The sequence below is a fragment of the Moschus berezovskii genome, chromosome 19 (genome assembly GCF_049115385.1).
Source record: "Moschus berezovskii isolate FMDL1 chromosome 19, NW_MosBer_1.0, whole genome shotgun sequence".
NCBI lineage: Eukaryota > Metazoa > Chordata > Mammalia > Artiodactyla > Moschidae > Moschus > Moschus berezovskii.
This window is the reverse complement of record NC_142478.1, coordinates 1495288-1509157: the sequence shown is the minus strand read 5'-3', so window position 1 is coordinate 1509157 and position 13870 is coordinate 1495288. Positions and strand designations below refer to the sequence as shown.

General features: G+C 44.1%; 1 protein-coding gene across 6 annotated transcripts in view; it reads left to right on the top strand.

Moving 5' to 3' along the window:
* Window positions 1-13870, top strand: part of LOC129557803 (putative ankyrin repeat domain-containing protein 20A2) — a 71324-nt gene that overhangs the window by 35319 nt on the left and 22135 nt on the right. For 2 of the 6 annotated variants that reach the window (XR_016035290.1, XR_016035287.1), the window contains exons 6-7: window positions 5238-5344; window positions 7141-7278. The gene's annotated coding sequence lies outside the window, so the exon portion shown is untranslated. Of the gene's footprint in view, window positions 1-1142; window positions 2205-5237; window positions 5345-7140; window positions 7279-10292; window positions 10361-13870 lie in introns of those variants that run through there. The other 4 variants (XR_016035291.1, XR_016035288.1, XR_016035289.1 and 1 more) reach the window with 3 other exon arrangements.

The following is a 13870-nucleotide window of genomic DNA, read 5'->3' as shown; positions in this document are numbered from 1 at the left end:
GAAGGTCCCAGAGAAATGGCTGTGTCCTCAGCTCCCGCCGCCCCCGCTCCGGTCTCCTCGGCAGCGCCTTCCGGAGCCCTGGCCCTCCCAGCGAGTTCTCTGCTGCCTTGACGGGCGCCCCTTCTGACCTGTCTGCTCCCAGCTACCCGCGCACCCAGGGGCCCATCTCACTCTTCAGCGCGGCCCTTGGTGCGGAGCAGAGCTCCCATCGCCCGCCCCGCACCCCGCCTTTTGGGTCCTGGCAGCTGGGCATAGCAGTCATCCTTAGATACATTGGAGCTGCTGGCCTTCCTCAGAGTAGACAGCGGCTTCTCCGGTGGCCTGGAGATTCTGCAGGACCTGGTCCCCTCCCCTTGGCCTCTTGCCCAGCTGGCATGGCCGCTCTGCCTTCCTCACTGGCCTCCTGGCTGTTCCTGCCACCCCTGCATGTGCCGGCCTCTGCCTGGGAGGTTTGCGCCAGGCAGCCTCCCCCACGTCCCCCATGCTTCTTTCAGGTCTCTCTGTTCACCTCAGGTTCAGCCGTGTGTCCCCCGCCTGGGTTCTCTGTTCACATGCCACTGGACACTGCGTGCTCTGCTGGCTCCTCCCGTTAGAACAGGTGCCTGTGGGAGCAGGGCCGTGGCCGGGCAGCACTTGGCCCACAGAGCTGCTCAGTAGCTACTTGAGTGAGTGAACTCAGCGCGGACTTTCAAAGCCCAAAGCCGGGACCCCTGTGTCTTTGCATCTTGACTGGTGTATCCCGTGTCCCCAACGCTGAAGCCCATGTTGGTGTCGTGTGGGTGGCACCCAAGGTGCCTTGGTGTGTCCTGGCAGACATGGTGGGTCTGAAGAGCACACTGAGAGAAGCCAAACCTTTTGGGTACTCGTTGTCTTTCGGAGGCCTCCAGATTTGAGTCGTCTTGTCTTCATTTCGTGGTAAATCAGTGTGTACAAAGGTGGCTTGAATTTTCTCTACCACATAGTTCGTCAGTTTCCTCTTTCGTGCCAGGATAACAAAGCCTGTCATTACATCCAACATGTCTCTGATTTGTAAGGTTCCCCAAAGTAGTCTGAACGCATGTGGAGGAATAGGAAGGGAGAGCTGGTAGCGTGGCGTGGCTGTGTTAGACGTGCAGTACACTGTGGCTTTCTCCCCTCTCCAGTTTGAAAAGAACACACGATCTGATCTGCTGCTCAAGGAGCCCTGTGTGGAAAATGCTCACCTGACAAAAAGCACTTCAAGTCACTGAAGAGAAGCAATGAGGTGCCGAGAAAAAAATCCTGATTCTTGGAAGAAAAAGTTAGAACTGTCAGCAAACTACTCAGCAAGATTGCTACAGCACCCCTCGCTGTGTAGACTGCTTTTCTTCCTGGAGTTCGTTTTGAAAGAACATCTTTTCAAGTAAACCACTGTGACGCTGTAACTTAATGTGGCTCACTAGCTGTACACCGCTGGATAGACGAGGATTGTGAATCTGTTTATCCCACAAGCGTTTAATGAAGATCTATGTGCCAGATATTGGGGAAACAGGTTGGAAAAGACTGCTGTTTTTTCAGTGGTCCTTGAGTAACTTCCAGAGTTATATTCCTAATTTTGCTGCTGCTGCTGCTAAGTCAATTCAGTCGTGTCTGACTCTGTGTGACCCCATAGACGGAAGCCCACCAGGATCCCCCGTCCCTGGGATTCTCCAGGCAAGAACACTGGAGTGGGTTGCCATTTCCTTCTCCAATGTGTGAAAGTGAAAAGTGAAAGTGAAATTGCTCAGTCATGTCTGACTCGTAGCGACCCCATGGACTGCAGCCCACCAGGCTCCTCCGTTCACGGGATTTTCTAGGCAAGAGTGGCTTGCCTAGAGTGGCTTGCCATTGCCTTCTCCGGTAAACTTGCCTAGGGGATAGTTTTAAGAAGACTGTGAGCAAAACAGACTGGCAGTGAACAGGTGGCGATTAAGTGGTAATTGAGAGAGAAGAACAAATAATTAACTGATATATTATCCTATTCTGGCAGAACCATCGACTTAGATAAGCGTCTGGACTCTGCTCTCCCATCTAGAATGTCTTGATGGGAAGGAAGTAAGGGGTTTATGAATAATGAAATCAGGTTGCCTTTTGGGTTTCCTAGTCCCTGTTCTACCACTGTGTACCCAGGAAAATTTTAAAAATTGCAGTTTTGATGACTCTTCCCTCTTGCACTTTTCTTTTTTATTCAAACCTTCTCGTAAGAGAAGGAATTGGCCGTGTAAGTAAGAGATCAGACTGGAGTGATTGCTGCACTAATTCTCAGCTATATTCTGCTGGTGAACCACAATTATTTGGGAAAACTTATTTAAAAAATGTATAAGCCTAGGCTGTTCCTTGAAGATTTTGACTGAGTAGATGGAGGAACGCTTAGACGTGTGTATTTAGAACTATTCCCTTGATTGGAAGGACTGATGCCAAAGCGAGTTGACGCACTGGAAAAGAGTCTGATGCTAGGAGGGATTGCGGGGGGGAGGAGACGGGGACGACAGAAAATGAGATGGCTGGATGGCATCACCGACTCGATGGACATGAGTTTGAGTGAACTCTGGGAGTTGGTGATGGACAGGGAGGCCTGGCGTGCTGTGATTCATGGGGTCGCAAAGAATCGGACACGACTGAGCAACTGAACTGAACTGAACTGACTGAGATTCTGATCCAATCCTTGATGAATAACTATGGAGTGAATATATGTAATTTCTAAATGCACCTATCACAAAAGAAAGTAATCTCTAGAAGTGCTGGAGTTTGATCAGTGCTAGCTACTTCCATCAGCTCCCTCCTTTTCAACGATATTAGCCTGACTCTTTCTCTGCCCCTGTGTTTGAGACATTAAAAAGAGAATCTTTGGCTATATCTATGGGCTTGAACCAGAGCTCCTTTTCCTTCCAACCACTCATCATTCAGTGACGGTCCGAGAGTCTTTAGAGATTTGCTCATGGTGAAGTCACTTGGTCTGTAGAGTCTGACCCTTTAAGGCTTTTGCACCAAAGCATCTGCCTGCAGTGCAGGAGACCTGGGTTCCATCCCTGAATCAGGAAGGTCCCCTGAAGAAGGAAATGGCAACCCACTCCAATATTCTTGCCTGGAAAATCCCATGGACAGAGAAGCTTGGTAGACTACAGTCCATGGGCTCGCAAAGAGTCGGACACGACAGAGCGACTTCACTTTCTTCACTTATCATCCAGGTCATTAGGTCAACAGATGTTTGTTACCAACAGGGTTTTCCTGACTGCAGTAATAGTAACTCATGAGCCTTTTCTGGTGTCAGTTGCAGGACAGACTCTTGAAAGGATTACTGATACCTGGCATAGGCAGATGAGAGCTTTAAAACCCGTGACGTTAGTAACAGTACAGAGGGGAATTGTTTTAAGCATTTATTTTCATCAGGCTTGGAAAGTCATTATCCATTCGATTAACAATCTAGAAGAATTCTAGAGCCAGATTGTAGTTTCAACAGGCAGTAGAAATATTCTTAACTGTGATTTCTGAGTCTTTTTAAAAGAATTTATGTTTACTGGAATTATGAGTCTTAATAGCTGTTCAGTTCAGCCGCTCAGTCGAGTCCGACTCTCCGCGACCCCATGAATCACAGCACGCCAGGCCTCCCTGTCCATTACCAACTCCCGGAGTACACTCAAACTCATGTCCACAGAGTCGGTGATGCCATCCAGCCATCTCATCCTCCGTCGTCCCCTTCTCCTCCCGCCCCCAACCTTTCCCAGCATCAGAGTCTTTTCCAGTGAGTCAACTCGTCGCATGAGGTGGCCAAAGTTTGTTACATATTGGGACCCACTCTTTTTGTGAAACATATGATACTAAACAAAGGAAAGGTTTCACTTTTATAAATATTGTATATTTATATATACACTTGTATATATATTTATATATATACAAATATATATATTTATATATACACTTGTTTCACTTATATAAATATTTGCTTTAGACCCACCTGTTTGGAAGCAGCAAACGTAAACCAAAAGTGGGCCAGAGAGCAAAAATGGCCCTAGATCTGTTTAGTGACCTCCACACCGTGAGTCAACACTTCACATTCAGGAGGCTCAGGCAGAAGTTCAGGCTTCTCCAAGGACCAAACCCGGACCCGCTTGCGCCCATCCTACTGTTTGGTCTACATGCAGAGGCCACCCCTTCTGTATGGGACGTGTGTTTTTGGGGTTACTGGTCTCACCTGGCTTTTTCACTTCCTCAGCTCATCAGCTTTCCTTCCATAAGCATTTGAGTTTCCAATCTTTGACAGATACTTTATTTTGAGAAATATTTGAAGGTTTTAAAGACAGTCTAATTAATCTGTCATTGATTTCACATTTTAAAAGCTCTCTTAAGAACAGGATTGAATTTTTCAAATTAGAATTTTTAAGTTTGTTGTGGCGGTTTCACACTGAATAATTCTCACAAGCACACAAGATTATAAGAGCACAGGGAGAGCTCGTGGAAGAGCAACTCCCCGAGAAACTGTTGAGCGTGTATTTATTGGAAATTTTATGTTGCAATCTTCAACTAAGAGCAGTAAAGCAAGACAGACACCAGAATTCTAGGATTTTGGAAGCTTCCTCCTGGTGGTCTGGAGGTAATCCCACGAGAGTCATCAGGAAGGGTCTTTGAAGATAAGGTGGGGAGGGTGCTCATTCTGCTTGCAGCTAGCATCTAGCTAATGCTGACCTGTCAGCCAGAACATCTGACTTAAGGAAGGGCGGTGGAAAGAGCAAGCAAGGAAGAGAGAATGAGTAGGATTAAATTCCAGGAGACATTTCTGAGAAAGCAGTAAAACAGGGTTCCCACAGTTGATTTTTTTGAAAAAAAAAAAAAAAAAGTTTCTCTCTTTGCATGTTGATGTACAGAACAATATTCGCACTGGAATGTCTGTAAACCTTTTGAGTTTACTCATGGTTCATCCTTGGATAGGTTATGCATGCTACAGATAGTATTAAATATTTCTACCTCAGCATTGTTCCTAAAATACGCCGTTGATACAGTAGCTAAGGGATACCTGCACCCCCTGCATTGGGAGCTTGACTCTGAGCCACTGGCCCACCAGGGGAGGCCCAGGGGAGGAGCATATTAAAGAGAAAGAAGGTGCACAGGGCGATGGGGGGGGGCTCTCTTTCATTTACTGTCTGACTTTTATTTTTAAGTTCAGAGAATCTATTGCATGATTTTAATTTCAGTTTAGAAGTAGGTTAACGTATATATCATAAATGGTTTTCCCTGTTTTCCAGGATGACCTGACACCACTGTTAGTCGTGATCCGTGAAAGGAGAGAGCAAATGGTGGAGCTTTTAGTAATGAACAAAGCAAATATACATGCAGTTGATAAGAAGAAAAGGTACCGTTGTTCATTTTCTTTTTAAAACCCTTAGTGCTGTTCTCGGATGGTAATATCAAGATTAAATGAATAAGAGGATTCATTTGTGGTCAACATGTCATCACTTAGTTAGATAATCAATTATTCTGACTGGGAATCATGAACAATGTATAGCAGGAATATATAGCAGGAATCATATTCCTTTATAATATTGACTGATGTCATATGCAGCCTGTTTTTTGTGTGTTTGTTTTGTTGATCTTGTAATAGCTGAGGGATTTCAAATTAGTTTTATGAAATACGGGTTCTGGTTTTTAGTTTACCTCATGACAGTATCGGGTTTCTTCTTTCTTTTAAAAGGATTTTTTAACCTCTACTTTGTATATATGTATTTTTAAAAGATGCAAAGTAAACCTGAAAGACTTGATTTTGTCTTTTGGATAACTCTTTGCTTTAAATTACTTTCTTTGAAGCATGCTGATACTATTTGATCACAAAAGAGTCAGATACAACATAGCGACTAAGTAACAACAGCCGCAGAACGAGACTGTTCCTCGCTGTCGGCAGATCCTGTGGGCGCGTCAGTGTCTGTCCTTTCTCATTTGAGTCCATTTTGATATTTTCATTTTTTTTTTAATTGGAGGCAAATTACTTTCCATTAATATATTGGTTGGTTTTGCCATACATTGACACGAATCCGCCCCGGGTGTACATGTGTTCCCCTTCTTGAACCCCCCTCCCACCTCCCTCTTCCCCATATCCTCCCTCCAGGTCATCCCCGTGCACCAGCCCCAAGCATCCTGTATCATTCGTCGAACCTGGACTGATGATTCATTTCACATATGAAAATATATATGCTACAATGCCATTCTCCCAAATCATCCCACCTTCACCCTCTCCCACAGAGTCCCAAAGACTGTTCTATACACCTATGTCTCTTCTGCTGTCTCGGATAGTTTTTAATACAGGTAGAAGAAGAAAGATAGCTTTGATTGGATAAACAGTTCCTTTAACAAAGACAAGTCAGAGCTGGACGATACAGACGCAAATGATGGGCTTTAGATTCAGACTAGGTTCAATTCCTAGGAATTGATTAGGGTTATTTCTCATCAGCAAATAAGTTTCCTGATATGAAAGGCAAATAGTACTGCGTCTTTCAAAGGTGCCCGTGTGTGAGAAAGATTTTATATATAGTATTTCATTTTAAGTGCCTAGCACATGCTTGTCCACACCATTACCTGCCACCGTGACTATTTTTACTCCCATTATTATCAATATTTTTGGTTTAAGCCTGCAAGTAGCCTTTCCTTAACCCAAGCTCTAGCTGACTTTGAAGCCGAATATGTCAGACTAAGGAGGAAATGGGGAATTCATTCCTTGTCACCTGCCTCAGATGAGTGACTTCAGCATCGTTTCTTGTCCATCAGGGACTTTCTTATTATTTTTAAAAAAACATTTATTTATTTGGCTGTGTGGGGTCCTAGTTGTGGGAACTCTTAGTTGCAGCATATGGGATCAAGTTCCCTGACCAGGGATGTAACCTAGGCCTCCTGCATTGGGAGCCTGGAGTCTTACCCACTGGCCCACCAGGGACTTTTGAAATAGTAAGTGGTGCTACCTGGCATCCCAGTGGGACAGGAGGCTTCTTTGCCGTCCCTTCATTTTAGCCTTGGAGGTAATTTACAAAGATGAACACTTGAGCCTGTGAATGGTCAGCTCTTCATGAAAGGGCAAGACGTTCACTTGGTAAAGCAAAATTAACTGTTTAAGTAAGTTAACTCAACTTCTTAAGGCTGAAGTCATCTCTGTTGTTTTAGAACAGCCCTCATGCTTGCTGTCAAGTATGAATCAGCAAATGTCATCAGATTGCTTCTTCAGCAAGGCGCTGACATCTTTTCCCAAGATGTTTTTGGATGGACTGCAGAAGGATATGCTGTTACTAGTGGTTTTAATATGTAAGTGTTCACATTAAAATGCCAGTTCTCACTAAAGTGCAGCTAAAAGTAATTTTACCTGTTACATCCTACATGACCGGTGAGAGTCCAGTTTGGTGCAGGCAGTTTGGAGAATGGTGGAGAGATATTCCCCCTCAAGAGCTAAAAGCCACGCAAAGGCCAATTAGTGACTCTTGGCTGTGTGCTTGGAGTGCTTTATCTCAGGACAGTTAGACCTTGATCCTGAGAAAGCTTGACATGAGCCATTTCATTCCAAGTCTGACCTCTTGGTATGGCGTATGAACAGTGTCACGGTTGTGGTATTTCTAACTAGTTCTTTGGGTCTGGAAAGATTTAGTTCAGCAGCAAATCCTGTGTTTTCCCTTGAGGACTTGCCTCTCTCTAGGCTTCCCCTTGAATTTTCCAAGAACCCGGCGGACTCCCTAAGATCAAGGAGACGGTCCTCTTCCGGAAGTCATTTGGAAGGGAGAAAATAGTTCTTTCTCCTCATTCTGCCGCTCGCATTGATTCTGCTGCTGCAGCGCTGCTGCTCCAGCTGGTCTTGACAGGGTCTGCTTGGCAGCTGGATCTGGAGTCTGGATGTAGCTCTATAAAGACCTTTAATAAAATCATTTTCAAAGGAAAGAAAAACTCATCCTGCAGTGGGCTCACGGCTGACCTTTGCTCCCAGGCCGCCCCTGCGGGTCCAGGTTCCCCAGCCTTTAAGGTGATGCACACGTCGACTCCAGAGTGAGAGCTTTTTGTTCTCACACGTGTGCTGTGCTTGTCGCTCAGTCGCTGTAGCAAACAAAGCACCAGCACGCAGTTTGGGCAGCTGGGCCTCCTGGCTTCCCCCTTCACTCAGAGACCTTATATGGAGCCCACGCGTAAGCCTAGATCTTCACGATGAGGTGCCCTTGAGGCTCTTGTTTATCTTTTCTGCTAGCAGATGGCAGTGGGGACCATTTTCGGCTGTCAGAGAGGGTCAAATGCTCCTGCAGGGGTTGAGCAGACTTCCCTTTCTCCTTTGTATCTAGACTTGAACCTCAAGGCGGCTTTCTGTCGTGTGGGGGCACCTTTTCTTAGGTCACAGGTTCCCTGTCATCCTTCCCAGAGTAGTGGGTGCCGGCTTGCCTCAGATTCCCTAATTATGCTTGGCCCTTCATGGGATCTATTTCCTGTAATCATGAAAATCTTCCAATGGATTCCTATCTGCCTCCACCTTAAATGTTTTCAGAATCTGCCCCATAAGGAACCCATTCAGCAGAAATCCCTAAATCTCAAGTAAGATAGTTGGAATTCAGAGAGGTAAGCCCTGTCGAGAAATTGCCAGTATCCACTGTAAGAGTGACTAAACATCATTGTCAGAAAGATCTGCTGGTTCAGAGTTTGAGTAGGTAGAGAAGGAAGAGTAGTGGTCCAGGCCAGGTCTTGATTGTGATTAGTTTTTTGCTTTTGGTGTCATTAGCTGCAATAGTGGGGGATCATTCCGTTCTCTAATGTAGTGAATTCATGTTATAAATAAATGTAGGTACACGTTATATAAGAGCTGAGATTCCCTAAATTGCAAACCACAAAGAACAGCCAGTCACCAGAATTAATAACAGTTTCATGCAACACTTGAACGTTAAACGTATGAAAAAGCACACATTGGGATTCGCTTGGAATTCGAAAGTCGTTCCAGCAGTAACATTCAGGAACAAATTATCCCATTCTTTGACTGTTCCTGCAAGCATTTTGGGGGTATATGATCTCATTAAATCCTATTAATCCTCTTCTGAAATAAGGTGGTAATATCCCAGTTTGTAGAGGAAGAATGTGAACTGCAGAGAAACAGCTCCTCCGGGAACAAAGAGCAGCTGGTTATAGAGCTGGGATGTGCAAGCTCGAGAGATGTTTCGTAGCCAAACTGACTCTAGCTAATTATTGGAGCTGTCCTGCCCCGAGTTCATGACTGCTTCATCTGCCTTTTCTTTCTGCTTTCAGTTCAGTTCAGTTGCTCAGTCATGTTCGACTCTTTGCGACTCCATGAACTGCAGCACGCCGGGCCTCCCTGTCCGTCACCAACTCCCAAAGTTTACCCAAAATCATGTCCACTGAGTCGTTGATGCCATCCAACCATCTCATCCTCTGTCGTCCCTTTCTCCTCCTGCCTTCAATCTTTCCCAACATCAGGCTCTTTTCAAATGAGTCCGCTCTTCGCATCAGGTGGCCAAACTATTGGAGTTTCAACTTCAACTTCAGTCCTTCCAATGAACGCCCAGGACTGATTTCCTTTAGGATGGACTGGTTGGATCACCTTGCAGTCCAAGGGACCCTCAAGAGTCTTCTCTAACACCACAGTTCCAAAGCATCAATTCTTCGGTGCTCAGCTTTCTTTATAGTCCAACTCTCACATACATACATGACTACTGGAAAAACCATAGCCTTGACTAGATGGACCTTTTTTGACAAAGCAATGTCTCAGCTTTTTAATATGCTAAGTTGGTCATAACTTTCCTTTCAAGGAGTAAGCGTCTTTTAATTTCATGGCTGCAGTCACCATCTGCAGTGATTTTGGAGCCCAAAAAGCAAAGTCAGTCACCGTTTCCACTGTTTCCCCATCTATTTGTCATGAAGTGATGGGACCAGATACCATGATCTTAGTTTTCTGAATGTTGAGCTTTAAGCCAACTTTTTCATTCTCCTCTTTCCCTTTCATCAAGAGGCTTTTTAGTTCTTCTTCACTTTCTGCCATAAGGTGGTGTCATCTGCATATCTGAGGTTATTGATATTTCTCCCGGCAATCTTGATTCCAGCCCAGCGTTTCTCATAATGGCCTCTGCATGTAAGTGAAATAAGCAGGGTGACAATATACCTTTACTTTCTTCTTTACTACATGCTAAATAAAAGTTTATAGAACTTAGAAACTTGAAGTGTATGGGACAATTGAAGTTTTGATATTATCTCTGATATTGTCTGAAATGATCTAAGAATTTGGTAGTTGTTTTTCATATCAGTGTTAAAATATTATTTATCACATTTTTCATACATAGCTTTCGCCAACTGATTTCTGATTATAAGGAAAAGAGACCTAAAACTTCTCCTGAAAATAGTGATCCAGGTACGTCATCTGATACCAAATTACTCTTGGTGATTTCCCATAGATAAAGTAGGAATGAGGAAGTTTCAATAATGAAAGAACTATGAAAACATTAGTGTAAATTCCATGCGTATTTTATTTTTTCAAGTAATTTCTTTATACTCTAGTATTCAGAATTCTTTAAGAAGTTAATTGTAGGTGATTTAACATCAAGGACAGTATTGTCTGAAAAGAAATCCATCTATTTAATATGGCCCCAAAGTCCTACATTAGATCTTTGTCTAAATCAGAAGAAAACAAATTAAGTGAGTATAATGTATATTTCATCTAGAATCATAGTATATATAGCAGATTGGACTTCTTATGAAAGGGACCTTTCATTTTTAGTAATGGTTTGCGTTTAGTGAATAAATAGGTAGTAGTTACTGTGTAGTGATTAGTCTCACTAAAATCGTTACCCTCATTAAAACTGGGAACCTGAATAACCCCTTCCTGGTAGGATAAGAAATGATCCACCATAACTAACTGCAAAGCTGAGCCCGTGTGCAGCATAGTAATGAGAGATTATTTCTGAACGATACCTGCCAATAGTACAGAAGGCAGAAAAGCAATGCCTGGTTGAGAAGCAGTTATTTTGCCTAGTGTTGTACCAAGCTCGTCTAGATTACCAACTTCATTCCTTACAGATCCCGAGAGAGTGAGATCGGTTGACTTCATTAGGACCAGATATTTTCTTTTGTGTGTTGGACAATTGTCATGACAGTATAATTTTGTAAGAACAAGATGTTCTCTTGCCACCAGTTAAAAGGTTATCATAATAGATATTCAAATAGAACAACTTGGGACTCTGCACATTCTAATAAAACACAAAAGTACTTTGCATTCACAGAAACAGCATTAGGTCCACTGTGTGTGGCCTCTAGCACATTGTACAGGGTATCCAAGGATACCTTTAAATGAGTCGACCTCTATCTAATCCAAGGGGGCTTCCCAGGTGGCTCAGTGGTAAAGAATCCCCCAGCCAGTGCAGGAGATACGGTTTGATCCCTGTGTCGGGAAGATCCCCTGGAGAAAGAAACGGCAACCCACTTCAGTACTCTTGCCTGGGAAATCCCATGGACAGAAGGGCCTGGTGAACTGTAGTCCCTGGGGTCACAAGGGGCAGACACGACTTGGTGACTGAACAACAAAAGCATCCATCAGAGAACTGTAGGCTGGTTTAACATACTAGTCAGAGGAGATGCAGAGATGACAATGTCTTGGTCTTCAGTACGCTCAGAATAGAACAGAGTTTTCTCTGGTTAATTTCTGTATTTTTCTAAACAAAATTTTCAAAGAAAGCACACTTATTTGTTCATTTGTTCACTAAACAGATAACTTGCAGGTGTCTTTTATGTACTCGGCATTGTTCTGATGTCACAGGGTGCAAACATTTCAAAATCACTGCCCCTGCCCTCCATGCTCAAGCTTGCAGTGCTCCTCTCCCCGTTGAGTGACTGCCTGTGAGTCATCCCTCCAGCATCAGATCATGACGACCCCTGGGAAACGTTGTCCAATAGCACCGGAGTCCGTGGCTCCCTCCCTCCTTCCCTCTCTCCTTCCCTCTCTCCCCTTGTTCGTCAGCGTAGGATGTGATGATGTATGCCTTCCAAGGTGAAAAAGCATGATTTCTATCAAAATTTGCCATATAATGGGGAGGATTGATATAATGATGTCCCTCACTAGCACACAGTACTCTGTGGCCCATCCTGTTCTGTGTGGCCCAGATACTCTTGAGCAATGGAAGGAGAGAGTCTCAAGAGAGTCTTTTTAAACATATTAGTGTGTATATGCATATATATATATATATGGAACTTCTTTAAAAAGTCCAGCTTCTGTGTACCCTACTGCATGCTCACCACTGCAGGTCTAGTCCCCATTCTCACCACTGAGTTGACCCCCTTCACCTCTTTGCCCTCCCCCACCTCCCTTTCAAGAGATTATCCTTTCTAAGCCTGGAATGACTACATTGTTCATACTTCTCTTGCCTTTGGAAAGAGGGTCAGGAAGAGAAGACTTTTGTTTCCCGTGTTTTACCGCACTCTGAAGTTCAGTGCCTGTAGACCAAGCTTCCCTGTGATGGGGCGTTTTCATCCTGAACTGAAGAGCCAGAGACGTTGTCATGTTCCAGCAAGACACCTACAGTCTCTGTTCAGTACTCTAGGCGATGGAAGTCCAGAAACACGGTGCTGTTGAAGTGTGCTATTGTCAGCTTATAGTGTTGATTCTGTTAATGGTATAGCATCATTTTCTGTTAGTCTCCTGGAGTTTGGTTAGGATTATGGCCGTTGTCAACAGCAGTTCTTTCTTTGTTTTTTTTTTTTTTTTTGGTTTGCATTTGACGACTATAAAGGGGAGGAGTGGTTCTTAGGCATTAGTGGCCTGCGAGTATAGTACAACCAATGTTCACTTCCTCTAGTGTGGCCTCCAGGTGTGGTTTGAAGGGAATACTTTCAAACAAAGCCTCAGTCTTGAGGTTTTAATAGTGTGTAGTTTTCTTCTGTTGATTTAAAATGTATCTTGCTTTTTTCTTTAATAGTGGATAAGAGTTTGGAAGAAGACTGTTTAAGGAGGTAGGATTTTATGGATGTTTTCAATTATATGTTTAACTAAGGAAACATGGAGAAGAGAAACTAATGTTTGTTGAGTGTTCTACTGTGGGTTAGACACTGCATTACGTGCTTAACATCTGTGACCTCATAGAATCATCACCGGAGAAGGCGATGTCCCCCCACTCCAGTACTCTTGCCAGGAAAATCCCATGGCTGGAGGAGCCCAGTAGGCTGCAGTCCATGGGGTCGTGAAGAGTTGGACACGACTGAGCGACTTCACTTTTCCTTTTCACTTTCATGCTTTGGAGAAGGCAATGGCAACCCACTCCAGTGTTCTTGCCTGGAGAATTCCAGGGACGGGGGAGCCTGGTGGGCTGCCGTCTATGGGGTCGCACAGAGTCGGACATGACTGAAGCGGCTTAGCAGCAGCAGCAGAGTCATCACAGTAGCTTTGTAAAGTAGCTGTGTCCTACTTTTACTTCATTAGGTAACTGTGGTTTCAGGAGGTTAATGAATTGACCCTGGTTAAAATGAGTTGACCTGTGATTTGACAATTGGCCTTCCTGGCTCCCACGTCCACTCCCGTGGCCCTCAGCAGAGACTGAGAAGTACCCATGTAGCGTATAAGTTAAAGATATAAATTACTTCTTTGATTGGTATACATTTTAAGTTTCGACATTGTGGGGAAACTACCTGTACTCTCTCTTAGAGTAAAGGAGAGAAGTGGTGCCATCTCAATAAGTGGTATCCCTGCTGACGGACCAAGTCTCCCATTTTGGACGGACTCAGATTCGTCTCTGAACCTTGAACAGACACTAAAGAAGGAAAAGCCTATTCTTCCGCTTTGTTTTCAGTCATCAGGTTTATTCCAGTTTGGGCAAACAAGAATTATTTCAATCCATCAATTGGATTTTCATTCAGCTATTAGAACTTTTGGTGA